The sequence below is a fragment of the Prionailurus viverrinus genome, chromosome A1 (genome assembly GCF_022837055.1).
Source record: "Prionailurus viverrinus isolate Anna chromosome A1, UM_Priviv_1.0, whole genome shotgun sequence".
Lineage (NCBI taxonomy): Eukaryota > Metazoa > Chordata > Mammalia > Carnivora > Felidae > Prionailurus > Prionailurus viverrinus.
The window spans coordinates 152,659,358-152,685,797 of record NC_062561.1 but is presented as its reverse complement, the minus strand read 5'-3'; the positions used below and the strand labels follow the sequence as shown (position 1 = coordinate 152,685,797).

Genomic DNA, 26,440 nt, shown 5'->3' with positions numbered 1-26,440 from the left:
AGATGTTTTAAATTTCAGTACCCTTAATGTGTGAGATGCCATTGTTACTCTGTGTGTTCTGCTGGTTTGTGAATAAAATTCTATTTTTTTGGACCCTGGAGCATTAAATACTTGGGAAATAAAACTCGGAGGCTTGATCATTAGTACAACTAATTTGTTAACCTCATGGCTTTAGGAAGCCAATTCAGATCAGTTTCCTAAATTCTTTAGTCTGTCCTCTGAGATTTCAAGCAAGTGATGTAACATAGGATGCTGTTCGGTTAATTATTCCTCAGAATGAGCCTCAATATCATTACAAATTCCCTATTCTGCCTCTTTTTTCCCCTCTCCTGCTCATATTCGTGATTGTAATTTCTAGAGTTAGATTCTAGGGCACACCTGACCTTAGGCTCTTCTGGGTTGCTTATCCTGAAGCAGTGTGAGTCCCTCCCAAGGTGAAGAAATATAATTAGAAGAAAAAGAGATCATTCAGTGAGGAGCTTAAGGTAGGACACAAGGGGTTACTTTCTAGGGGAAAAAATAGATTGCAAAAAAAATTTTTTAAGTGATTCTGAAAAGAAAAAGAGAAAAAAGAAAGCTCTGCAGTTAAAGAAAAAAAGCATATGAAAAATTAGCAAGGTAAAATTGACTTTCACTTGTTTTCAACACTGCTTGTGACTCCACCAGATTTGTCCCACCCCAGTGGAGAAAGAAAAATAAAAGTAGCCAAAACCCCACGGAGTTCCTAGGTTACAGTGAATATGTGCTTTTTTCCTAGTTGTGAGAAGTGCACTATAATTATTGTCATATGTATAAAGACATCTACAATGAGAAAAGTATCGGCATTTATACACATATATTTGAATACTGTATATAAATATGTCGGCATACATTTAGGAAATGTTATTGATTCACAGCAAAGTACAGTGCATAGGTAGGAAATAATGTGAATTTTATAAGGAAATGGGTTAGTAATAGAAATACTACATCAGACTTTGGGCCTTCAGAATTATATTTTTAAATAAATAATACAGGAATTATTTTTGCCAACCTGTACTTAAATGCACGCAAGGATCCTTATTAGTGCCTGTTAGTTGCTTGCTCTACAACATCCTGATGGGTTTTAATTCTTCTATACCTAGGAGCAAGTGTAGCTTAAACAGTAAAGCTTTTGAGAGCTGAGATAATAAAAGATTTTTTTCCATCTCATTCAATCACGTTTACAAAGCATACTTGTAGGGAGAAAGTCACTATCATATAAACGATAATGCTTTGTATTTTTAACAAAACCATGCTGGTATGTTTTGTGTTACTCCTTTTTTACAAGTAAATTTTTTTTCTTGAAATAAGAAAATAAAAGCATTAATACTGTGAGGCTAGTTCAAATGTGTGCTCTAACTGATACTATCAAAGTAAAGAAGGCACTTTTAAGAATCAGGTTGTGTGAATTATGCTGGATATCTATGAGCATTATTTTGAAGAGGCTTCAAAGCTTTCAGAATGCATATAAAATATGGCAAAATAACAATAGAGATCGTTTTTTTTCCCCTAAGTTTTATCTTTTGCTTATTTCCTTAACAGGTCGTTAAACTAATTTTTTTTTTTTTCTGTTCAAGCCACACTGAACAGGACGCTTAGTTACTTGGTCACACAAAGGCTGGACAAGATGAGGTGCCCAAAGAACACCTGTTGAATTTAGACCTGCTGTTACTTGCTTGCTGTTCCATTTGAACTTGTCATGAGAAGTGGCATATCCTCATTTGTTTTATTATCCTTCAAGCTGAAATCTTCCCTAAAAGATGGTAATGTAGTCTGAGATAGTACACCCTCATCCACAGCCACTTGAGTGTAGATCCACTGTGAAATCATTTCCCATTTTGTATAGGAGATAAACTACAATTTGCAGATAACATTCAAGTTAATTATCTCTTTTGATTTGCACATGTTACTTTTTGTTGCCCTTTACATATTGCTTTAAGCGCAAAAAGTTATTTTATAATTACTTTGGCCCCCTGTTTTTTTTTTCTTTTTTTAATTGTAAAAGCTCCAAGTTACATGAGATTGTAGTGTCATGCATTGGGTTAGAACTTCCTGATCAGGTATAAGTCAAAGATCCTGGAATTCATGCAAATATTCATAAGCTGTGACGTGACAAGAACTAGCAAGGAGAATGAGTATTTCAGTCACCAAGGCAGGGAGATTTTTATCAGCCATTCTGTCTGAGCAAACGTACTGTGTCCAGCAGTCCAGTCTGAGGTCATGGCTGCCCCAGAATTTGGGCGGTTGGGGATATTTTGGGATACTTTCATTAGAAGGTACAGAGTACAGTTAAGAAACAGGCTTGGGGCGCCAGCATATGATTATGGCAAGACTGGCTGACCACTGGGAAATTGCTGAGCCAACAGGCCGAGAGTCTGGTTGACCTCCCCTGGGGCCAAGTCCACAGAGAGTCACCACCCAACACACCTTCTGAGGGGTAATCTGAAGCACTCAGTGTTCCAAATACTCATCTGAGCAACAGATGTTTTTGTAAGACAAAAGTATTGTACATTTTCAAAGCCTCTGTTTATGAATCTTCTTGCCTTTCTATTTTTAAAGGTGCCTGTATCCAAAAAAATATCCCTTATATTTACTTTAGAATGATCCAGCGTCTTCGCTGCCTGTTTCACTGGTGGTTGTTGGGGGAGGGAGGGGGGCGGTGGGAGTTGTTGCAGAAAAGCTCTAACCACAATGCGAAAGTCACTCACTTAGCAGGCTGCAAGTTACCAAGAGCCTGTTCAGAGAACCATTATATAAAGCAGGTATTTTTTAGACTTCTTATGTTTAATGACATTTAATGCTTCTGGATAAAATCTTTCCACTTTCAATTTGTGGTTAACAAAATATTTCTTTCCTTCTGTGTTTCATGCTTCTTATAGCACCCAAACTTGATGTTTCTTTTTTTTTCTTCTTGATTTTCAAGCAGCCTGTTTATACAAAGCATGGAAAAGAGTTAAAGTGAGAGAGAATTTAGAGAAGGTGTCATTTGATAACCATGACAACTCAGAAGGCAATAAGAAATTTGGAATCTAATATTTGTTTTATGAGCATTAGCAAACCTGGCAATTGAAGCAGCAGCCCTCTGTTACCTGGCATAGTCAGAGCATGGTTGAACTAGAATAAATCTGAAGAAAATGGGAAAATGTTAATTTGATAGTTTGGAAAGAAAAAATACATAATAAAAATCCACTAATGTCACTTTTTGATCATCTCACAACATTTTACGTAGTTTATGTGGAAAAAAACAACAACGTTATCCACTGATGCCTCCATGCCCATCGATTCTCCATGCTCGCTTCCTCTCCCGTTCCCGGGACGCATGAACCAGCCCTTCATGAGGTTTGGATTCGGCAATAGTGTGTATGTTTTCTTAAAATAACAGGAAAAAAAATTAAATGTGAAGCAAGATAAATTAATTATGACAGACTCAAATTGTATTAAAGCATTGACTCTTAGGGTGTCAGGGATTTCAATTTAATTCAGTTTGATTTAAGTAAATCCCTTGAGCTTTTCTGAATCAAAATTTATATTTCAAGTTTGGATGCTATAAGAAGCAAAAGTGCAGTATATATCAACTAAAACAGATGAAGCCCAAACCAGCAGTGGTTATGATTGTCAGGTTGCTCCTAAAAAGACAACAAATCAACAATAATGAAAATTAAAGTTTCTACAAAAAAAACAAATCTATAAAAAATCAGGTCCTACTTACCACTTTATAGTTTGCCTTCATTTGTGTGCATGTGCCTGTGTGTGCGTGTGTGTGTGTGTGTGTGTGTGTGTGTGTGTGTGTGTGTGTGTATGCGGGTAGTTTTCCTGGCTACACATTTGCCTCTTCTCTAATTTATTTCCTCCCTTATTGTTTCTTTCCCTTTCCTCTTTTAAATATATCTTAAGGTCTTCTTCAGCAATTCCAGGCCATCTGTCCTCACCGTACTAAATAAGCATTCATGGACACATGGCTGCCTCCTCCAGACTGACAAAGGCTCTTTAGTATAGCTAAGAGAAATGACCCAACAGCAGTGGTAAAGAGGCCTAAAAATATTTAAAGTAAAAAAAAATAGCAAGACCCACCAACTTTCTCTTTACTTGACTCCCCCATTTTTCTTAAGTTTATTTTATGTTTTACCATTGGAATCTGCCCTAGCAGAATACATTTGCATAATTGCCTGCCAAATTGGATATAAGCTTATTTTTAAAGGTAAAGAATCCTTATATCAGAAAAACAAATTAATAAAAAAACACAATCTTTAACTTCCTTTTAAGCCATGGCTGCATATATCCTCGTGTAATATAATTGGCAAACATTTAAAAGATGAAAGGTGATTATGTTTAGGAAGCACTCCTGAAATGATACGAAGAGGTTGGTCGATATATATTTTTTAGTAGTTTAATAAGAATGTACTCAGTAAGCAGATATGCTTTCAAATAACTTACATGAATTGTAAGGCATTAAGGACACACAGTTTTTTAAAAAGTATTCAGTGGATTAAATTTTTACATAAAAGACGCGGACTCATTTCTTTTTTTAGGTGACCAATCTTGAATTTTTTTTCATGCTCTGTAGAAAATTAACTTGTTTTATTTCCAATGAATACTATTTTCTTATATGTTTGTTAGTTTATTAAAGCATTTTATCTAATGAAAAATATTTTAATTGGATGTAAATTATCACTTTATTTTTTCACAACAGATGCTGTGTGAATTACATGAACTTATATGAATTTCTGAGCTACTCATAAGTATTCAGAAAACTGCTAAAACCTGTTAACTGAATAGAAAATAAGATATTTTCTCTCCTCTTTATGGACTAAACCTTGCTTATGTAAAAATTGTTAGGCTTTTTTTCCCCCTGAAACTTACTAACGTATAAGCAAGTGTTTCCTTGCTATACTATACACCTATAGTATATATGCTTATACCTATGCTAAGTATAGCCCAAAGTGATATCTTCTTGAACTTACATTACAAAATGGCTGAACACTACCTGTCATGTATTTTATGTTAAAAGAAAAAAACCTTTGCTCAACACTGCTGTCACTGATAGACTATCATAAGTCTTTCCTTGGAGTATTTCTGGCTCAATTCCAGTTATTACTAGTTAATTTGCAGAAAAAAACAATACATTTCTTTGAAAACTCAACAATAAAAATTTCAGCAAATCATATTTTTACAATTTCCAGAGAGAAGGGAATATTTTTAAAATAGTCCTTAAATTAGGATAGCACAAACAGCAAGTTGTCTAGTGTGCCACAAAAATGGAACTCAGATAGCAGACAAACTATCATCTCATCTATTTGAAACACAAACCAAGTTTTAGTTTTACATACCGTCTTTTCAAAATGTATGTTATGGTGTATATGCCATTAAAATTGGTCTTATGAGGGCTTTTGTTTGTATGTAGAGAGAATAGAGGCAATGAGGTGGGGGAAGAAGGACCTGAACTTAGGTGAGGATAAATTTCATGAAGCAGTAGGTGTTCATCAGTGTGTGTCTTACAGTGTTCAGTGTTTTTTATAGAATGTTTTCCCCCTCCAAAAAAAAAAAAAATCTAGTGGGTGTTCAGTGGTTTCTTTTGTTGTTCAATCTGTTAATTAGAATTTTGCCACAAATCTTCATGAAGAACTAAGTATTATAGAAAGGTCTTATTTTAAAATTTAGAAAATATGAATGCCAAAATCAAATAATTATAAACCTGAGTGAAAAACTATCAAAATACTTTACATGTTTGAAAATAAAAAGCACAGCACCATTTAATAACAGAAAGCTAGCATTAGGGACATGTCCAGGATCTGATTTGGGAAGGAAGCAGGATCAAAGTGGCAGAGCTCTGTATGGATAGTAGATAAAATGCCATATTTACATTTTCATTTTGACCTGCAGTGAGAGAGTAAATTACAGCTCTAACTCAGAGTTTTCCAAATCCAGGATAAATGGGTAGAGATCAAGGAACTGCTTCATCTCTAATATACTAAACCTAAATAAATAAATAAATAAATAAATAAATAAAAAGAAAAAGAAAAAAAGAAAGGAAGAAAAGAGATTAGAGGGAGAGACCAGGGAGTAGAAACAGTATCAATCCAACCCTTCCTAAATATGACTTAAGCTACAAGTGTAAGGCATTTCTTATACATTTTTTTTGCTCTATGTTTTCTTTGGTAATTCTTTTCAGTTCACTGTGTCAAAATCTTGATGAAGAATTATGAACAATACATCTTCTTTATATTTTAAATTAATTTCATAGGAGCCAAGTACTTACAGTCAATGCATTTGAAAATAATCCCTCAGTTAGAGAAGCAGCACATTGCACTCTGGGAAGCAACATAACATAATGGAATAATACAGATGCTAAAATCAAAAGACTTAATTTATAAATTCTTACTGCATTTCTTACCAGGTATATGGCCCTTTCAAATTACCTACCTCCCTGAGCCTCAGCCTCCTCCTCTGTAACAAGGAGATAATAATTGCTTCATCGTGGACTGATCATGAACATTAAACATGATAATATATGTAAAGCACCCAAAAGAGGTTTAGACCCATAGTGGGTGTTCGGAAAATTTGAAGTCCCGCGTCCTTGCCTACCTCATCCCATAATCACTTTGATCACCAGAAAAATGATTGCTCAGAAATTTCCTGGGACAGTGAGAAATTCTTTGGGATATTTTTCATACTGAAGTCAACAGTCTTCTTAATAAAGACTGTGATCAATGCAAAGTGGATTTTCATATTTAAAAGATGTATGTGGGTAGCTCTGGTGGGGAGTTTTCTTTTAAAAATCCCCTATTGAAAGCCTTAATTATCATGAGTTATGAGTATACTAAAAAGGTATCAAAATTATTATTTTGTTAACAGATCCCCTTAATTCATGTATATACAATCCCAATCCATGATTCACAGAACAACCTGATCATGGAACATGATTCATTCAAATAATACTTAGAGTTGTGTTATTGTCAGAGTCAAATAAATGTTATAAACTCATAGACTGTCTTGTGGTACATATAGCATAGATGGAACTGACAACTAGTAAAACTTGTGCAAAACCACTACTTTACAGAAAAAAAATGATATTCTGCAAAGGGAAAAGCTTTTTGAAAAAAATTTACTGTACTATAATATTTCATTAACTTAATTATAATGCTTCAAAACTTAAAAAAAATCTGTAGTCTAAGAAAAAGATTTTATTTCTGATCAGTAATATAAATAATATAATTTGTCTTTGCTTAGATTTTTGTGGAAGTCCTCATGGCCTTCTACCAAGTAAGTCCATAAGTGCGGAGTTTTATTGTAGTAAGTCTGGAGAAAGAGTATAAATGAAATATAATCATGTCACTTGTCATAATTTAAAAATTAATGTCTATTTTTAACTGATTACAATGTCTTTTTTTACTTTATATGAGCATGTATACACAGACACACACACGTTGATTCTATGCATTTAACTAATAGCACAGAAATACCACCCAAGCTGTTGTCTTGGAGTAATCTCACAAATAAACAGAAACAGAGTAGGACTGCTTAAGAACTACATGTGTTCTACTTTACCTATATTACAAAGGGCCCAAATATTTTTTGGAGTCTAGAAATACCTAGTGGAACTGATATTACTTAGCAAAGATTCCATAATGCCAACATCTAACCTTGGTTTCCACTAACAGCTGAAACAGTTTAAATTACTATGGAAACAAAAGCACAAATACTTTGCCAGAATCTGCTGTGTGAAGTAGCAATAATCACTTTCTCTTATTGTCAGACAAGAGAATATCATATAAGTAAAGGAGAGAGAAACAGACTATAGGGGGAAAAGTAGGGTGTGACGTGTACTACAAAAGGAAAAGGCTAATAAAAAGGAAAATGAATGAGGTCTGGCATTCATTCTTATGAATATTATTTCATAAAATTTTGGTTTGATTTACAAGAAAACAAGTTAAATCATTTCTGGCTAGTTCAGGCAATGAAACCGTTCATCTGGATTGGTCCTAGTGAGCATTTATGTTTCTCTCTGAAGAACATAGCTTGACTCTAAATTCACGATTCTGCACTTTATCTCTAGCCAGAACAGGAACAGTCTATCTTATTCTAGTGAAGAGAGTTGAAGCATTATCTTCATTATAGCCTCTCATTCTGTGAAGAGAGAAAGAATGATGTTCTTTTTTATTTTTTAACATGTGTATTTATGTATTTATAATTGAAACTTAAATTTACACGGTAGTGTATGTCCAATATATTTCAACAAAGGATGGTATTATTTAAATTTGTACAAATTACACTGTGAGCATAATCAGGATAGTCTACCTTACCCTGGGATAGCATCTCCAAAATTGCAGTAGATTAGCACAACAGACATGTGCTTCTTGCTCATCCCAGGACACCTGGGAACTCTGTTCTACATCTTCTCACACCAGGCAGATGATGTTTCTATCATCTGGAAAGTTACTGCTTGCCCTGGCAGTAGAAGGGAACAGCAAATTGCACTCTTCTTTGAAAGGCTCCATCTTGAAATGACACCTGTCACTTCTTCTCACATTTCATTAACCAAAGAAAGTCATAAGGACATAAATGTGTTTCATGCCATGAGGACAGGGCATTTTTACCATGCAATTTTACCATGTGACCAAAAGAAGAGATACTAGTGGCCAATCACATTTAGACTAACCAGTGGGAAGGCTGAGCAATCAATATTTTCTGTTTTCATTGTTGTTAATAACCCTCTCATCATGATTACGTGGAAACCCACGTTGATTAACGTGGTCAAAACTATTGAATAGTTTATCCTTTATAATTGTGTGTCAGACATACAAAAAAATAGTCTCCCACTTGCAAGGATCCTTTTCCCTGAAATGTTTTTTCCACAAAAGAACAGCCACCAGAAAATTGTTGAACTTGTAAAAACTTAATTATCACAATAAAGATCCTAGTGTCACAGTGTATAAGTCTCAGTATACTCGTTAAATCTGTGTTATGGATACCATCTTCTTCATTTCTTTTATATGCTTTTTTTCTTTCTGAATTGAAAGTCAGGGCTCCTGTTTTATCCAAAAATCTCTGGGTCAACGTTGCCATTATGGCTCCAGTTGTTATTGCTGTGCTGTTGCCAAGGCAGCCAAAATACAGACCTGGGTTCAAAGTAGTTGCTGGGTGTGTAAGAGGGTAGTCACTTCCACTTACATGAATACAGCTGCTCTGAATGTGACAAATACCATTATCATCATGGGTCTTATTACCTCCAGCCACAAGGTGCTATCTGAACAAATGCTGGGTTTTAACTGCCAGACTCTTGAATATGTCACATTTTTCTTTGGATCTTTGGGTTATTGTAACAGCTGTTTGTAAACATTGTAAAGCCTACATTAGGTACAGAATGGGTAAGAATATTTTGACCCAAATGTCTGCCCTCTGAACTATTGTAAGGAATGCAGCATGTCTGCTGACACTTAAAGCAGTAGATTTAAATAGCAACCGGGATCAACTTCCAGCTGAATAAGTCAATAGGCATTTTCAGTTTCGGACTCCATCTGGGTCAGTTTTCTTTCATCAGTTGGCCTGAGAACATCCGAGGGTATTCAGACCATACTGAAAAAAAGAAAAGGAGGGGAGTAGCAAGTAGGTATTTCTACCAAGATTTTGTCTGGGCAGTACTTTCCCTAAAAGTCTAATATATGCTCTTCCATAGTTTAGGTTACCAGTGCTTGGTGAAAAGCATTTCTTTTCTTTAGAAACAGAGACACGAGCAGCTTTAGAATTTGTCATGCTCTGATCTCTTTCGTTCTGTAAATACCCCATGCTATTTTATGTAGTGGTAATGAGTTAGATATTTCTAGTGCTTGCCTGGTAAGCAGTCATGAGGGTTGTTGTAATAAATAAATAGTAAGAGCACATTGCTCTGATAATAGCAACTTTCATTGAAGGATGTGAATGTGCCTTGCAAAAGAGTGATACAGAATCCTTAGAAAGGCTTTTATTACAAGAAATGTAATACAACAATTTTTAAATGAAACAGGCAGAGTGGAGAGAGAATCTCTGACCTTGTGTTGCTAGTGTCAGTTGTCATTGTGGACACCTAGGCTCTCAAACCAAGCAGTTGAGAAGCTAAGAATCATTCTTGTAAGAAAATGCATTTATCACGCATTGAATATTATGAGAAACGTTGTCCTCGAGATTCCTTGATTTTATAGATACCATACATCTTCCCACAAATTATATTACATAGTCACCTTTGGAAGTAGCCAAGTGATGTATATCCGGTTGAAATTTTACGTAGGATTAAAAATAAGACTCTTAAAATAATAGTCTTATTCTTTTATCTGCTCTTCACAGGATAATCGGATATATCGCAGCCATGATCCTCAAAAATTAAAAAAGTTTTCCAACCATCTTGCTTAAATACAGGAAACTGCGGTGAGTATGTGTGTATATACATAAACAACGCTACCAGAGATATAATTCATGTAGTTATCTCTAAAATAAGTACTTTGTTAAACAAAATTTATCTTATTTTAAAAATATTCGGTCATAGTTAAAGTTAGAATTAAATGCAGAACTACCAAGATAAGTAACTTAGTGCGTGTATGCTGGTGACAGGAAAAAGTTAGACAGACTGAGATTTAAAGTCACTACGGATAATCAAGAATTGACTAAACACGAGACATAGCCTTTCATGTAAAAGATGCAGGGGAGTCCTTTAATGCGTTCTTTTCCTGTGATGGTTGAACAAACTGAGGTTTGTTCTAGTCTCAACATACACAGAATCTCAAAATGAAACAGGCAAAGTTGTGTTCTGCTCTTTGATAGTGTGATGATGTTTGTGAGGCTTCTCACTTTGTTCACATGTTGCCTTGAAATAAAGAAGGCTCTTTCATTTGAGTGTGTGTCCTGAATTTCTTTATAAAATTAAAATTGAAAATGGAGACTAGGAATAGTGCCTGAGATCTCTTACATCTGTTTTGTCATGGAAATTCTTTGTCGATGCTGGCCCTATGTTAAGTGGTGGGAAAGAGTAAATTTGTGTTCTATTACCTTCTGCATCTCTCTCTTTTTTTTATTCTAGTATATATTCAAGTATATTTTCCTGGATTGTATTCCTACTACAAAGCCCCTTGAAGCCCACAACTTAGTGCCCCTAAGAATGTAGGAATTTTAGAAAGTGTCCTATCTATATATATTTTGCTCATTCTCATCTATTGCTACAATTTTCTAGATTAGAGTTCTGAGTGCAGTGGACTATAATGTAATGATATCAATATATTGCACATATATTGCACAAACATGTGTGATAAAATAAGTTGCACATTCTATATAAGCAAACATCTATTCTGTCAAGAGATTATGTTCAGAGAATTATCTATAGAAACAATGTCATAAATGGTTGCTGTGTTTCCAAATTCACAGAAAACAAAAAACAAAATCTTGAACTTATATTAAGTACCCCTGCTCCCATCCTGGCTACCCCTTCTCCTGGTCAGAAATGTCAGTCTCCTAGAATAGGTGATCTCACCTTCATTGGTAGAAAACAATCTGAGAGTACTAATTCCCACTCTTTCATGAAAGCGTGAATGACTTTTAATCCCTTAAACTCCCAAAGGTTGAGTGGTTAGAATAGTTGTTACCGAAATAAATCATGTATTTATAGAAACTTAATATAACAGGGAAACTACAGTGAAAAGTGTTCAGATGATATGTAAGGACTTATTTTTTTAGCTGACACATGGGCAAATCATACCAGCCCAGACTTTTGCCTCTGGACCTTTTAGTCTATAATGTTCATGATTTGGGGACCTTTTTCAACTTCTTGCACCACAGAATCTTTGAAAAGTCCCATTCATCTACATTGTGGTTCCCATTTCAGCAGCTGCAAGGGACTAGTGTGTGGGAAAAGTGTGACAGGAAAGAAGGTATTGTGTGCATTGATTTGAGGTAAATCAGTAACCTTGGGTATTTGCATTCGACCAGGGACTTTCTGGGGATAGTGACTTAACTGGAACTCTGAGGCATTCAGGCTCCATGGAAGGCTGTTGAGAAAATATTGAAGTCCCTCAAATCACACTATTTGTGTGGCCTTTTGTATTCTTTATTTGTAATTCAAATACTCATTTTCGCTAATTTCTAAGTGAAATAGTAGTTTATAAGTCATAAGCCTGGCTTGCAAGCCATGGTACCAGCGATGACTAACCCTGTGTTCTTAGGAAAATCACTTCATCTCTGAGTCTCTGTTCTCTCATGGGTCGAATGAGATTGTGATTCTAGCTGTCCCTTAAAAGGTGGTGGAGACACAGTGGACTATTAGATGCAAGCATGCTTAGACAAATTTAGGAGCATTATGTAAGTTTAACCTCCTTTAATTAAGTACTGTAAGATGGAACAAAATGCAACCTTAAAATATTTTTTCTCTTCCTCTATATTAGAACTAATTTAGCATAGAAACGAAGTTCATTATTTAGGGAAATTAAAATGTCACTATTTTCTTGAAACTGAAATTAACTGCAGTTTCAGATTTTATAAGGTAATTGTTGGAATACCTATATACAAATGCTTATTTCCTGACTTTTAGAATGCCAGGAAACTCATTATACTTCCAAGGATCCTTTAACACTCGAGACAACGTAGTTTTATCTCCCTTTTATGGTCTGTGCCTTTTTCTTTTATTCGTGGGGTACCAAGTTTTATTCTAGGTACGGATTCGAAGATATTTGAACATATGTGATAAACTAAAATTAAACTAAACTAAAATTAAACTAAAACTGAACTAAAATTAAAAATAGAGTTTTAATTTTATATCATACAAAGCATTTATTAGAGTGCATGATTTTATTTTGGAATCCAAGAAACAGCCTTTGGTAACTTAAAGATGTAATTGAGGAAATATTTCAGGGGATTGGGTCCTGTGTTTAACAGATTGAAATGGAGACAAGAAAGAGTAAAGCTTCCTATATTATTGTCACTGAGGTCCATTTATACCCACAGTGCATGAAGCATTAGAAAATATAAGTGAAAATGCAGTATAGTCAGCCAGACATTTCTACGTTACCCAAAAAGATGATCTAGGGCAAAACCAAACACTGTATGACTCATTTCCATAGCCTGCCATTGCACAGACAGGACTATGGCTTGTATCATAGTATATGCCTAATTGGTAGTTCCATTTGATTAAAATATGAAATGATTGCAACTATCAATACTAATAATCCAAAGTATTTTATAATGGACCTTATTCTTTCCAGACTCTAAAACACCATACCATATACCAAATATAAAATAGAAAACCAATTAGGAACAGGTTTTAAATATATCTTTATAATGTGTTTATTACATATTATATATATTGATGCATACATTTATAAATACATATAAGCATATGTATATATAATTAACAATCTCAAACATTCTCAGTATTATGCTATCACAAAATCAGGGGTTTTTCCTGGATTTATGTTAATATTGTACTTTAAAATTATTCTTATCCTCTTTATCTGTGGAGGGCTCTGGTAATTCTATAAAATATCCACACACTTAACATAGTCTGATTTATTGAACAATAAAATGTCTTGAGTGCCCAAACCAGATACTTGGGAATTTAGCAGACTTAGGCCACCTATGAATCAGTGCATTGTTCACAGCTTCAGCAGAAAGCAAATTGGACCAGGTGGGCTCCATTATGTCCCTTGATAAATAACTTTGCCCAGGGAGTCAGAGAAGAGTATCTACTAACCTCTAAAGTAAGAATAATGAAGGTGAAAGGGTAAGTCAGAAATGTGAGTGTCAGCTTGACTCCTGACTCTCCCTTACCTCTAATCCACGCCAAGTCTATCTCTTAAACTTCAGTTATATTCCTGAGTTCCTTTACCACATCCTCTCCAGTCACCATCATTTATCCCCTGAATCATTGAAACAGTTTCCTAAGTGGTTTCTTATAGTTTAGCTCCCCTTACAGCATTAGTTTCCCATACTGCACTGAATATAATCATCCAAAAATTCAAATAATATCAACTCTCTCCCCTACTGAAAAGTCTTCTACCACTTTCCATAGTCTTAAGGACAAATGGATCAGTTTGTTCATGTTTCTCTTTTATATGGTTGGTTTTCCTTCACCTTTTCAAGATTTTTGGATGTGTAGTCACACTTACAAATGATGGACTATATTTAATAGTAAAAGTAACTGGTACATATTCTGTTTGCTCTCATTCAGGACTCTTTCCCCATGAGGCCTCTCACCTCGGTGAGAAGGCTGACTGAAGGTTCCGCATAAGTAGGGGAAGTCAGGGGAATGTTTTGACAGGCAGTCTCTTTGAAGTACCCCTGGGAAAAAAGCAGGTTACAGAACAGGAAGCTCCTCTAGGCCTAGTATACTCTACTACAAAGAGGGAGTGCTTTCTGACTGGCACTTGAAACCTATTGTTTTCTGTACTGTGTGGCAGTCTAGAGGAGTGTTGAGGTCTACTTGACTTTTCTCTCATACAACAGCATCTTCACAAGATAACTTTCTTTGGGACATTACCCACATGCCCACTTGATTTGTAGAACAGCTCTTGGGCTTTTGCTGAAGACCTTTGCTATCAAACCAAAGCTCTGTTTACACCTGTATAGGGGGAAGAGTTCAACTTTCCAGGTTGTTTGGAAAGTACATTACTAAATAATGACCTAGGCTTGACCCTTGGCCTATCTCTGACCCCTGTATTTGTTGATTCACTTTGGGGGTCTCTTGTCACTTTTTATAAATTTTATCTTTCATTTTTCTACCAGTCATATTTAATTTGTTGGTGTCTTCCCAAAATGTTTATAAAATTTTTATTCACTGATGATACACATTTATTGCCCATTCCTTTTAATTTATCATTTCTATCCAGATAGACTTTGAGAGAAAGAAAATACAGACAAGTTTGAATTCAGTAGATCATTTTGAACTAGAAGATTAAGTTTACCTTTAATTTTTTTGGAAAAATAGTTTGGTTAAGTTAATAATTATATCTAGGAGAACTCACTGTTTTAAATACCTTTAAGAATTTCACAACGTATGGGTCCATTGATGGATAAAGGGATAAAGAAGTTGTGGTACACATATACAATGGATTGTTATTCAGTCATTTACAATAATGTGGATGGACCTTAAGGAAATTATGCTCAATGAAATAAGGTAGAGACCAATACGACATGATCTCACAGAGTATGTGGAATTTAAAAACAAAACAAAACAGAACAGCCTCATAGAAAAAAGATCAGATTTGTGGTTACCAGAGGCTGGAGGATGGAAAGGGGGAATTGGATAAAGGTGGTAAAAGGTACAAACTACCAGTGTTGAGATACATATGTACTAGGGATGTTACGTGGAATATGATGACTATAGTTAACACTGCTGTATGGTATATTGCAAACTGTTAACAGAGTAAATTCTAGGAGCTAATTATCATAAGGAAAAAAAATTTTTTTCTTTTTCTTTTCTTAAATACCTATATGAGATGATGGATGTTAACTAAGCTTATTGTGGTAGTCATTTATGCTGTATAGCTTACACTTATCCAGTGCTGTATGTCAGTTATATCTCAATGAAATTGTAACAAAACTCAAAAACATTTCTATTAATTTACAAACACTTATTCTCATTTGAAAAGACCTTTCGAGAATCAATTTATAAGATATATGACCATATCAAAATTAATAAAATTGTCCTTATAAAGATTCTATTTTCCACTTCAGACAGATAACATTTTAAGGCATTTTGATTTGTTAATTATAAAATATCAATAATCAATGATATGGAAATCAGTCAAACTGATATTAGTGAATATACCATTTTGTTGCTAAAATGTAATAAATGATATTTAAGCCATTTTTAGTTATTTAAACAAAACCTTATTTATTATGCCAGTCTTCAGCCAATCTTCTTGATGATTCTTCCCATCACAGTATAATTTTCAATTATCACATTTTCTTAAAGTCAACTGAAATTACAGTAATTAATGGAGATTAACTAAATTATATACCTTTTTGAACTATCCTAACAACTAGAAGATTACTGACAAATGACTCAGTGAAGATTTGAAAACTATCATAATATACCCATTGGAACTGGTTATTTTGAGAGATACATGATGGTAAAAAAGGAGAAGCAGAAATAATCAAATACATGGGGTGTTCTCAAAATCGCTACACACATTATTGATGGGCACCAAACATTAACCTTCACTGAAATCTAGTGTTAGAAATTAGTCTATGGGTTATACATATATTTCACACAGAAATTCCATTAAGTCTGTCTGAAGAGATAACCCATGGGACCAGCAATAAATGGTTATGTGGTAGGGAATGACTTTTAACGAAAGGTTAAATAAAATTGTACTGATGTTATTTTAAACTGATTGCTCAAGACAGTGATTCCTTTGGAATGGTCCATAGTTCAATTTGCTCTCTAATTCTGTTTTTGTTTGTTTGTTTGTTTGTTTGTTTGTCTTTATTTAATCTTCAGTACCCCTTTATTTCCCTGATGGTAGTATTTTCCTATCCATCTACTTCTTATGGTCTCCCAAATCAGATCCTTCTGTCCAGGATCTATCAATGGTTGTCTTATCCTTCACAGAGGTCTTCATACATGGGAAACTTCATTATTCTTTTACCCCTGCCTCCCATGATTATCCTTTGTTCCATCAGCAGTCAGTGTGAAAGGCAAGTATAAGCTTGGTTAGATGTTCCTATTATGTATCATAACTTTCTACACTAAAATTTTGAATAGTGCATGACAAAACTGTGATGGTAGTTTAACCTTCTTAAGACTAAAATGGCCTAAAGGTAATTATTATTTCTGTTACTGATCTGTCCAAAACATCTTGCAAATTATACATATCATTATAGTATATATCTTTTTCTTGCAGAGAAGTATTTTTGTCTCAAAACACTATAAACAAGGTGCATAAATTCAACTCTATAAATGTTTTCTATCTACTCTCTCGTACAAATATCCATTTCAATTAAGCATACACCTAATAATGCCTTTGCACTAGAGTTATAATTAAAGTACACTTTGAAACTCCAGCCATGAATATACTGATACTCAACTTTTCTCTTTACTAGTACTAATAACATTGGTTCTCACAATTCTTATATTCCTAAAAGCCAAACTTGCTTCCCAAATTCCCACTATATTGTATTCTAGAAACTCATTTCAATAGTTAAGAAGTGTCTCTAACACACATACAAGTGTGTTTACATACAAAGGTTTAAATTCAGCAGTTGGTGAATTTTAACAAGGTGAGGCAAAATAGATTGAAAGGAAGCTTTTAGTTTTCATCTTTTCAAATGGAACTTAATCCAAGATCTAAGGGCATATGGTATATAAAAAATACCTGGCTCTAAATCACGTTTTTTCATGAGAAGTTGGCTATTAATGCTGACTGGATTTCTCTATAATTTGATCTCAGAGAGTTCACACAGCCCAACTATTTGGGATGCCTACGAACGAGAAAAATTAAAGATTACTCAAAGATATCAGAGAACTGAAAAACAGAAATTTTGTTCAATATTAAAATAAAGACCTCATCGGGACTCCACTTTTAAAGAATTTTGAGAGTCTTAGCCACAAATCCAACAGCTAATATTTGTGTATTTGTATTAAGTAAAGTATTGTATAGGATTCTGGAGAAAGCTACAGAGAAGCCAGGAGGAATTCTTCATTGGCGGAGATTAGAATGTAAAATGGAAGATAGAATGCCATAATATTCTTAATCAAAGAAAGGGGCAGATATAACTTCTGTGGTGTTAAGAATTGTTGATATGGTACAAGTTTGTTGTAAACTGTTCTACAAGACAGTTTCCACTTCTTTAACACGTATAACTCCACAATGAAAGTTAAGGGTTGTTTTCAAATCTTACATATAACCTAAATAAAACAGCTTTTTGCCGCCTACCTCAAGGTAAATTTCAATATAGAATCACATCAAAAAGAACACATATCTGAGGAAAATGCTTTTTAAGATAAAATCACGTCCATCATCTTTTACAAAGGCAATGACGGCACAACACATTGCACCAACCCTGCACATCTTCTTTAGCTCCTTGTCCAGTGCTTTACCCAGGGTCTCCTACATCAAACAACTGTTCATATTTTTCTTTTCGAAAAAAATACCAGGTGCTTTTTCTCATTAACGTTTTCACTTTGGAATAATTTTAGATTTCAGCAGTATTGAAAGAGAATGTAGAGTTCCCCTATACTCCTCAGGAAGTTTTGCCTGATGTTAACATCTTACATTGCCAGGGTCCGTTTGTGAAAACTAAGAAGTTCAACACTGGTACATTACTTTTAACTAAACTCAAGACTTAATTTAAATTTCACCAGTTTTTATATTAATGTTCTTTTCATTGTCCCCTCATTGATTTCAGAATACTATCTTGCATTGAGTCCTCATGTCTACTTTAGTTTTCTCTGATCTGTGGAATCTTTTCTATCTTTCTTTGTTTTTAAACAGTTTTGAGGATTACTGGTCAGGTATTTTTTAGAATGTCCTTTGATGTGGTCTTGTCTCATACTTTTCTCATGTTTAGTCTAGAGTTATAGGTTTTAGAGAATAATACATAGATGAATTTCCTTCCTCATCACATCATACTAAGGTGTATTTGTTATCAAATGACATACCTTGAGATGTTAACCTGATCATTTTGTTAAGGCCATGTTTGCCAAATTTCTCCTCTGTAAATTACTGTTGTTTTTGTTTACATACTGCATTTTTTGGATGAGTTACTAAATCTATCACATACTCAAGGTGTGTGTGTGTGTGTGTGTGTGTGTGTGTGTGTGTGTGTGGTGGTGGTGGTGGTGTGATGTGATGTGATGTGATGGTGGTGGAAGGGTTTGGGGAAATAAGGTCCACCTCTTAGAGAGGAGTATCTACGTGTATTTTTTGAAAGTCTTTTATAAGTAACACTTGCCTCTTCTCCCCCATTCACTTATTTTCTTTTATTTTTTTTGTTTACCAAGTACATATTCATATATATCTGTTTTATACTTAAGGTTACAATTTTCTGTCACTGTATTGGGTTGAGTAGTACCTCTCAAGTTTCATGCCCATCCAATTCTGTGAATGTGACTTTATTTGGCAATAGGGTCTCTGCATATTTAATCAAGTTACAGTGAGGTCATACTGAATTAGGATGGGCCCTAAATCCAGTATCAGTGGTGTCCTTATAAGAGAGAAATTTGGCATACTTACAAGAGTAAACACCCTGGCAGAGGTAGAGACTGGAATGATACACCTTATAAACCATAATGCCAAGGATTGCTGGCAACTGCTAGAAGCAGAAAAGAGGCTAGGGAAAATCCTCCCCTGGAGACTTCAGAGACAGCATTGCTCCGTTAACACCTGTTTTTCAGATTTCTAGACTCCAGAACTGGTAAAGTAAATTCCTGTTGTTTTAAGCCACTCGGTTTCTGGTAATTTGTTACAGCAGCCGTAGGAAGCCGATAAAATTATACTATTTATTTTGTTGCTCAATTTGTTCCAGGTTTGACCATTGAGAGATAGTTCAGGTTGGCTCTTACATCCCTTTGATATGCCCCATCCCCTGCTGCATTTTAAATTCACTTTACTCTTCTCTCTTTTGTCAGGCTTCTCTGACTTCTTCACCCCGTGTGTGTGTGTGTGTGTGTGTGTGTGTGTGTGTGTGTGTGTGTGTGTGTGTGTGTACAAATGTATTTCTTCCAGATATTACCTTCTCCTTAGTAGGTGGCTGAAGACTGAACATTCCCCCTAATCTCCCCATCATCCTCTCTACCTGTCACCCACAGATCTCTTAACTGATCAAGTAAGTCAACTTCCTACCCAGAAGAGAATGAAAAGAGGGCAGTAAAAAGATGCTATAAGTGCAGTATCTTTTTTCTCTGTCACATAATCAGTAGGCCCCATATTGAACTGGTTCCCTTTCTGATTACTTAATATTTAACTAATATTTACTGACTTAGTTTTTTAATGTTTGATCAAAAATCCAGCCTTCTCGGGGCGCCTGGGTGGCGCAGTCGGTTAAGCGTCCGACTTCAGCCAGGTCACGATCTCGCGGTCTGTGAGTTCGAGCCCCGCGTCGGGCTCTGGGCTGACAGCTCAGAGCCTGGAGCCTGTTTCAGATTCTGTGTCTCCCTCTCTCTCTGCCCCTCTCCCGTTCATGCTCTGTCTCTGTCCCAAAAATTAAAAAAAAAAAAAAATCCAGCCTTCTCACTCTTTCCAAAGTACCACAAATAAATATTAAATACTTGTGCAAGATTTGGTGCCTTACAGATTGTGAAATTAGTATACATCCTTAAAAAAAAATTAACAGAAACCCATGGGGGAGGGGAAGGAAAAAAAAGAGGTTAGAGTGGGAGAGAGACAAAGCATAAGAGACTCTTAAAAACTGAGAACAAACTGAGGGTTGATGGGGGGTGGGAGGGAGGGTAGGGTAGGTGATGGGTATTGAAGAGGGCATCATTTGGGATGAGCAGTGGGTGTTGTATGGAAACCAATTTGACAATAAATTTCATATATTAAAAAAAATGTATTGATCAAACAACAAAGAGTAGCAAAATTGCTATAGGACACACATAGAATTAGCAAAGAGAAATGCAACAAATTAAAACCTTCTCTTCCTACTTGACCATTATCTCATTCTAGAATTTCAATCAATGATTTATTATGAAATTTTATTAGTGCAATTATCCTGTAGCAAAATGGATAGACAAAATATTTACTTCTTTTTGTATTGCTGTCCAATTAACAACACAACAGACAGATTTCATTCAGTCTGTAGGAAATTAGCAAATTAAGCACCAGGGGAATAATCCACAAACTAGATAATTACATAAATTGATTAAAAAACACTCCATCCTGAGATTCTTCATGATAAATGGAAAAATAAACATCAAATTTCACCATCCTGATATAGGAAGTGAGTGTAACAATAGCAGTTTTACTCATATTTCATGTACATGTCATCACTATTGTATGACTTCTGGGAGAGTCAGCATAGCAAAGATAAGAGGCTAAAAAAATGGGGGGAAATCTCATGGGAACAAAATTGCAAATTAGAGTAAAGAAAAGGTTGAATTTTTCATCATTCAGTGCAAGCCCTGTATTCAGCTATTATCCCTATTTTTTTTTCTCCAATGACCTCACAGCAGGTCCTTATTCTAACTCACTCTTAGATATGTCTCATGTTTGACTATACTTTTATAAGCTCAGAGAGTCCAATTTCTGTTTAATTTCTTATCTATAAATGGCTAACCTTCCAAGCAAAAATCAAATACCCAATAGAAACTCATGAAGACTTATTAAATTCTTCAGAATTTTTAGTTTCTTGGAATTCTGAATTGGTTATCCACCCTAAATCTCAAAGTCATGTACTTATTTTGAGACTTTATATGTGGTATAATAGCATTGTCTGAAATCTGTGTTCATATTATTGATAAATTAATATCTTTAAAGAATGTTTTTATGGATCCTTGCATACAAATATGTGTAAAGTATGACATTCACTTAACCTGGAAGTACAGGGAACCTTCCTAAAATATTATATAAATCCAGTATGTTGGTAGTATGTGTTATGTCCACCCATTGTACCCAACGGCAACCATGCACACAGAGAAAAAGGGGTGGAAAACTATATGTGAAGGCACTTTAGTATCAGAAAATGAAGAAGCATGCATGAGAGAAGTTGCCAGGTGATACTAAAAGAAAATGCCTTATGTATGGTATATACATGTCTGAAAAGTTTAGATTGTGATCCAATAACCCAAGATATATACAGAAATAATTACAAAAATAACTACTTGGTGCTTAAAAGTTGTAATTCATTCTATTATAGCTGATTATCTGATGTCCTATATAACCTGAGCCCATATGATACCAAATATTCACAGTACTCTAAGACAACGCTGACCATACACAATATTTTCTTGAAATGAGGAATTCCAAATGAGAAGCAGGGAAGAATCGTAGGTATAGTATATTTGAGATCTATGATATATTTTATTATTGTTCTCAGTTATCCACTCTTTCTTCTCTACAGGTATAATTCACCCCCAGTTACCATGCCTTTCTTAGGTAGACAGTTTCCTACCTCATTGTCAGAATCAGCCATGTGACTTGCTTTTTGCCAATGGATCTGACCCTATACTTTCTCCACTTAAGCTTTAAATGTGCCTGCATGGTTTGGTTGGGCTCTTGCTTCTGTCCTCTGCCAGGAGAACAACATATCTAAGATATCTGTCTTCAGCTTGGATTCTAGGATGAGAAGACGTGGAGTAAAGCAGAGCTAACCTACAAACCTGCAGGCAAAAAATAAATGTCTTTTGTTGTAAGTGACTATGATTTCAGAGTTGCTCATTAAAGCAACACAAGTTGACTAATAATACAAGGCAAGAGATAATTTTACACTCACTCTTAGTTTTCTAATCACCCAGGGACCTTCCATCAACCACCTGTTCCTCTGAGTAAATATAAATGTAATGAAGGTGACTGCTCAGACATTTAAGATGATTATACCTCCTGACTTTCACCATGGATTCACTAAAGGACTCCATTGCCTGGAGTTACTTTGGTTGTTGAACCATTTAAGAGTTTACACTTCTGTTGGACCATTCTGTATAAGATGTTTTGAGATGTGAGGTTTCTGGGCTGAAATGCTTTGTTTTTAGAGTTTTTGAGTCTGTCTTTATTTACAGACTATTCTGGAAGAGTAACACCACAACTGACATTTAAATGTGCTATACATCTGCTCCTGCTGGATGTAAAACCAGAATTCTCCTTGGACCTGTGTTTTTTTCTTATTAAAAGTACAAGAGCGTCACTTAGACTATAGAGAAGAACATCTACTAAATCCAAGTTCGAGGTAGATTCCAAAAGCAGTTAGATCAAACTGAGGGGATCCATATGCAAAAGACAGTTGGTAAAGGTTTTATGGGAGGGAATTACATAATTATTTCTGGTTTTCAGATGGATAACTCTAGTATCAAAATGGCACAAAAAAGCAGTGTAGAAAGAAAATTGTGGCAGGAAAGTAGAAAGTTTTGTAAATCCTGTAGTTCAGGCAAGCAGAATTTTCTGAAGGCAGGGGGTAAGACAATAGTGTTCAAGATAGAAAGACAAACACAAATTTGGGACAGGTATAATGTAATATCACCAAATAGAACAAATTCAATGCAGTGGTGGTATTTTTGCTTTAACTAAATATATTGCACATTTGACATTGTAGCAAATGACAAGTGATTCAAGAGATACTCTATATGTGAGATGATGTTACTAATTAACCATGTAATAGTGTGTGTGAAGTGTATAGAGAGAGGAAGGACTAAATAACTCCAACAATTTAGAAAGAAAAAATACAAATAAGAAAACAAAAGGGCCTGAAAAGCGACTAAGGATGCTGAATAACACACAGGATGTGACTGGATGCGCTCTCTGAGCTACCTTTGTTTCACAAACTGGAAATGACAGATTATGTTTCCTTCACTCATAAAAGAATTTACCTAATTTGGCTTATTTATTTTTATCACTGTGAAATTTCACTCCATCCACATAAATCTCAGTGTGGCAGTTTGACAAAATAAAATTGTTATTGCCCACATATTGTTACTGAATAGTTAAATATTATAAGTTAGTCCGGTAACTCAGCCAACCGAGGTTAGTAGCATTTGGAAAAGAATGTTCTTACTTCTCTTTAGAGGCTCACAGGTCTAGAGGAAAGTGGGGTTGAAGTCTTTTAGGTCAGGGTCAGATCCTTTGGATTCAACATTCATGACATGAATACTGGTAAAGATTAAGATCTTAAGGATGAGAAAATGGCAAGTCAGAATGGCAAGCAATAGATTCCAAACTAATAATCACAGTCAGCAAAATCTAATAACATCCTGATTCTCTGCTTAAGGGAGATGATGACTCATTAATTATACAGAGCAACTCTGAATACAGTTTTCGCACATTTGTTTATTCTGGTCCATTTTGTCCCTACACGAGGAATGCACATAAAATGTGGAGCTAAAACTTTCTTAAAACAGAAAGGAAGGAAGGAAGGAAGGAAGGAAGGAAGGAAGGAAGGAAGGAAGGAGGGGGAAGGAGAGAGAGAAAGGAAGGAAAGGAGGGAGGGAGAAAACTTCTACTTACACAATTGCATTGTAAATATACTAGTCCCATCATTAAATAATAGTATTCTGAAGGTGGCCTTTTGATTACTTTATTAGTTGCAATTTTCTTTCCTTTTTTTCAAAACCAGAATGAAAAGCTCAAGTTTAATGAGGTAGGAATAAGATAACTAATTTTAGACAAAATGAGGATGATATTCAAAACTGTATTCTAGGCACTGTTTCCACTTAATTCTTTTTTTTTTTTTATAATTCTGATGCATACCCTGGAGGTAAAATTTATCACAGAAAGACCTGTCTTGACTATGAAACCCTTGGTGTTCTTAGGGGCATACCACAGCCTACCTTGGTGCAGGACAAAGTCATTTTCTGGTTATGGCTGACTAGAAGGGGGACATTTTTACCAAACTAAGGTGGGGAATACAAAAGTAATATTGTAGCATTAGATATTCTGCATTTTTATGTAAAGGTAAAATAATAGTAGATGTATATTAAGAAATGAACAGCCTTTTATAAATAAATACAATGTTCTTCTTATACAAATGTAAAAAAATCTCCCATTTTCTTATTTCTCTCTAATATATCCATGAAATTGTCCAAAAGAGAAAAATAATCCTCAACTATTATTTAAAAGAATGACATGAATCAAATTCCCAAATCCTGTAAGAATTTCTACATTCTCTCACCTAATGAGTTAGGACCCAAGAACAGTATCTTCTGTCGGATCCCTAGGCATTCTCTCTGGAAAGGTGTGCTACCAGAGGTCAGGTGTTGCAAACAAGGGAGTTATGAACTGGAACAACTACATTAATGGCTTGGAGTCACAGAATCTTGGTCATTATGATCAATCTTCTGGGTGCAGTATAGGGAATATAATACTGAGGATGGCCTCAACATTTCAGTCCCTCATATGACCAATTATGTCAGACCTGGAAGAAGAAAACAGTAGATGCAAAAATTGGCTTGAGTGTGCATAGTTAACAATACAGTTTTGTGTACTTCAAAGTTTGTGAAGAGGGTAAATCTCATGATAAGTGTTATTACCTAGAAAACAAAACAAATGGACATAAGGAAACTTGGAAGCAATGAATATCTTTATTACCTTGAATACATGTATAGTATCACAGGTGTATGCATATATCTAAACTCATCAATTATTTAAAATAAAAGTGTATAGTTTTTCTTATAAGTTATACTCCAATAAACCTGAAAGAAAAGGCCTAAACCCTAAGTCCAATTCTGAGAGTCTAAGAAAAAGGGCAGGAATGAAATGTTCATCTCCAGTTGACACACTTTTAATTTTCAAATACAGAAGACATACTCTGCTATTAAGAGCCAAACTCTACAGTGCAGAGTATGGGAAGGGGAATAAAACTTCTCTCCAAGATAGTGTGCTCTTCAATGCCAAGTCCATGTGACACATCATGATGATAATTTGGCAAAGAATATAAAGCCCACACACAAGAACAGAAGTTTCAGCATCAAAGAAATAAAATACAATCTTTTATTTGTCCCCCCACTAAGTCATTCATTGGGTTTATAGCTGGATCTTGGAGTTTTTCTTCTAGCAATGGCACTAGTGGGGAACTTGGGGGGCAAGGGAAGCTTGTTTCTCCTCTTTAAGTATGGGTTCTATTCACCAAACACTCCTGGCCTCTTTCCGTTTACCAGATCACACAAAAGCAGGAGCAGCTGAGGCAAAGATTTAATTGTCCAGAGGTGAGGAAGGTCACAGAGAGTGAGTTCCTTGAGTCTTAATGGCAATGGGGTGAAAACAATATTACTGCTTCTAAACTGACTAACAAATGTGTTTCGTGGACTAGTAAAATTCTAACATAAATCGTGAACCCCATCCCTAGACAGGAAGTTCTAGATCAGCTAACTCAAATCCACTTTACATTCAGTATTAGGAAAGAAAGAGGAGGGTAGTCTAAAATTAATGTAGCCTTTTGCATAAGGCTCAAGAATTAACTTTCGCTACATGATTACACATTTATTTTGAATTGGTTAATTACATATGAGAACATAAACTTGCTTCACAAGTGTATTTATTATGCCTAGGCACTTCCATAAGATGCCGTGGAAACAGTCTCTTCCAGAGATCTGAAAATGCCTGCTCATAAAGAAACTGTGGTTTTTGTGGCTGGAGGGTCACTCAGTTCAATTCTGCAATGCAGAAAATACAGGACCAAAGGGAAACGGGAATTTAGATGCCCTGAATATACTGTGTAGGAAAGAAAGAGCTTTGTCAAAGACCTCACAGTGGGGATGTTCCCATACAAACATATGGAAGAATGTAATGATGGAACTCTGAGAGGAGGAATTATGAATAAGTGG

General features: G+C 35.1%; 1 long non-coding RNA gene across 1 annotated transcript in view; it reads left to right on the top strand.

Moving 5' to 3' along the window:
• Positions 1–869: 869 nt before the first annotated feature.
• LOC125176699 (uncharacterized) overlaps positions 870–26,440 on the top strand; it is a 181,506-nt gene continuing 155,935 nt past the window's right edge. Inside the window, exons 1-2 of the long non-coding RNA XR_007156363.1 lie at positions 870–2,780; positions 10,336–10,416. This is a non-coding gene — a long non-coding RNA (uncharacterized LOC125176699). The remainder of the gene's footprint in view (positions 2,781–10,335; positions 10,417–26,440) is intronic.